The sequence below is a fragment of the Amblyomma mixtum genome, chromosome 1 (assembly GCF_055824585.1).
Source record: "Amblyomma mixtum isolate Tamu chromosome 1, ASM5582458v1, whole genome shotgun sequence".
NCBI lineage: Eukaryota > Metazoa > Arthropoda > Arachnida > Ixodida > Ixodidae > Amblyomma > Amblyomma mixtum.
Window position 1 is genome coordinate 68430439 of NC_143012.1, and position 2719 is coordinate 68433157.

At 47.6% G+C, this 2719-nt stretch overlaps 1 non-coding gene across 1 annotated transcript; it reads left to right on the forward strand.

Moving 5' to 3' along the window:
• Positions 1-993: 993 nt before the first annotated feature.
• TRNAS-CGA (transfer RNA serine (anticodon CGA)) lies at positions 994-1075 on the forward strand. Its single transcript has one exon. It is a non-coding gene; the product is annotated as a tRNA-Ser (tRNA).
• Positions 1076-2719: the final 1644 nt, after the last annotated feature.

Sequence of the window (2719 nt, forward strand, 5' to 3'; positions counted from 1 at the left end):
GTCACTAGACCGAAGCATTCCCATTGGGTGGACGGGAGGCACGTCACCAGACCAGAACATTCCCATTCCCATCCAGGCAAAGCCAAATTCACTGGCAGTCAAATTCAGCCAAGGTTATTCCAAGGTAGAATTTCGGCTGTCCTAACCATATCTTTGACATGCCTTATGTGCTATACCATTTGTTGCCGCCCTTAACCTTCAGGGCCATCCCCAAGTTGTTTTGCTTGCTGTCTCACGTCTTTATACAGGCCAAGGTCATATCAAGGACGAATTTTGGGCAGTCCTAACTATGTTTGGGACAAGCCTCATGTGGCATACCCTGTGTTGCCATCCTTAGCGTGCAAGGCCATCCCCAAGTTGAGCATTTCTTACTGTCTGACAAGTCTTTTATATCAACCAAGGTCATTCCAAGGTCGAATTTCGGGTGGTCCTAACCATGTCTGTGACATGCCTCATGTGTCATACCATGTGCTGCCATCCTTGCCCTGCAGGACCATACCCAAGTTGAGCTTTGCTTGCTTTCTCATGCGCGTCTTTATACCGGCCAAGGTCATTCCAAGGTCGAATTTCGGGTTGTCCTAACCATGTTAGAGACATGCCTCATGTGCCATACCATGTGTTGCCATCCTTACCGAGCAGGGCCATCCCCAAGTTGAGCTTTGCTTGCTGTCTGACCCGTCTTTATACCCACCAAGGTCATTCCAAGGTCGAATTGCGGTTCTTCCAAGACATGTATGGGACATGCCTAATGTCTTATACCGTGTGAAGCCGTCCTTGCCCTGCAGGACCATCGCTAAAATTGCGCTTTGGTCTCTTGCCGTGCACACTCATTCCCCTACTGAGTCCGGCTGAGGCTTCATTTTCTTGGTGTGAGACATCGTCGAAATCGCTGGCAGTAGACTAGTATTGCTTTGGCTCTAAAAACTGCGCCGTACTCCTTTCTGAGGAGGTCACATTTTTGGCAAGCTGCGTTCGGAGCCGCGGAAGCATCCCGCAGTCGTGGCCGAGTGGTTAAGGCGATGGACTCGAAATCCATTGGGGTTTCCCCGCACAGGTTCGAATCCTGTCGGCTGCGCATTACTTTTTTTATTTTTTTACATGCCCTAGCCCGCAAAGGTGCGGTGTGCAGAAAAATGGAAACATGTACTCGAGCTTTTCGCTAAGATCCAGGGGACATGCGTTGCAGAAGAACTTGCTTTGGGGCTAGTTGGTTCATGATTGAAGTTCAGAATGGCGCAAAAGACACACACACTGGAAAAATAGGGGATAACACAAAGAGCGCCTACTACCAACTGAGTTTATTGCGGAAACACCCTCTTTTATAAGGCAAGAATATCAACCACGAACCGGAAGCAGAAAAAACACATATTCATGGTTTGAATTCACATTTCGAAACACCATCGGCAGAAAAGAAAAGCCACAAGAACAAAAAAAAACAGAATCTATAACTACACGTGGCCGTCTAAGAAACCCAGCTCCTGGCGGCAGAGTTTAATAGATGAATTGCTAATGCACGTGGACCCAGCTTTCTGTATATGATATGCTTCTATAATCTATCTTTCAAATCGCTCCCTGCCTCTGCCGATAAACGTTGCCTGTTCCAGCATCGGTCCGCATTCTCTGCATTCCCTACAGTGATCCGGCAGGTTGCCCCATGTGTGTTGGGTGTACAACCTCCGTTCTAAGAAAAGCATCATGCCGTTCAGCAGTGCCAACTCCAAACTGGTTAAACGCAGCATTGCCATCACGTGCCTACACGCAGCTCTCTCAAAATCCTGCGATCATTGTGTGCAGGCCGGCTTTGACAAGCAGCTAGTGAGTCTGGGTAGCGCTAGCCCGTATCTGATGATAACAGCGATATGTGAATCTCTGCTACAAAGAATCAAGGTCACTTCTAGCGGTGATACGCAAAGCAAGCAGGAAGACAAGAGGCCTGTGGTGGTAATACCGTACATGCATAAGATAGCGCACAATATCAAGAAGGTAGGGGATCGATATGGTGTAAATGTGTTGTTTTCAGCACCATGCAAGCTTGCAAAAATTTGCTCCATGATGAACAGACGACCCCGAAGATGCGCTATCAAACATCAGATACGGTTCACTGAATGCAAGTCCGAAGTCGTATATCGCACACCGCTCAGGTGTGGATTGGCCAGTCTGGCCGGTGTTTCAACGAGAGAGCTGGCGAGCACAGAAAAACAATTAAAAACAATGCCAGGGGCAGCCTGCCGGATCACTGTAGGGAATGCAGAGATTGCGGACCGATGCTGGAACAGGCAACGTTTATCGGCAGAGGCAAGGAGCGATTTGAAAGAGAGATTATATAAGCATATCATATACAGAAAGCTGGGTCCACGTGCATTAGCACTTCGATTAAACTCTGCCGCCAGGAGCTGGGTTTCTTAGACGGCCACGTGTAGTTCTAGATTCTGTTTTTTTTTTGTTCTTGTGGCTTTTCTTTTCTGCCGATGGTGTTTCGAAATGTGAATTCAAACCATGAATATGTGTTTTTTCTGCTTCCGGTTCGTGGTTGATATGTCTTGCCTTATAAAAGAGGGTGTTTCCGCAATAAACTCAGTTGGTAGTAGGCGCTCTTTGTGTTATCCCCTATTTTTCCTGTGTGTGTGTCTTTTGCGCCATTCTGAACTTCAATCCAGGGGAGGGACGAAACGTACAGTCTTTGTCAAAAGTATCCAGGCCGCATGGTTTGCTTCTTGTA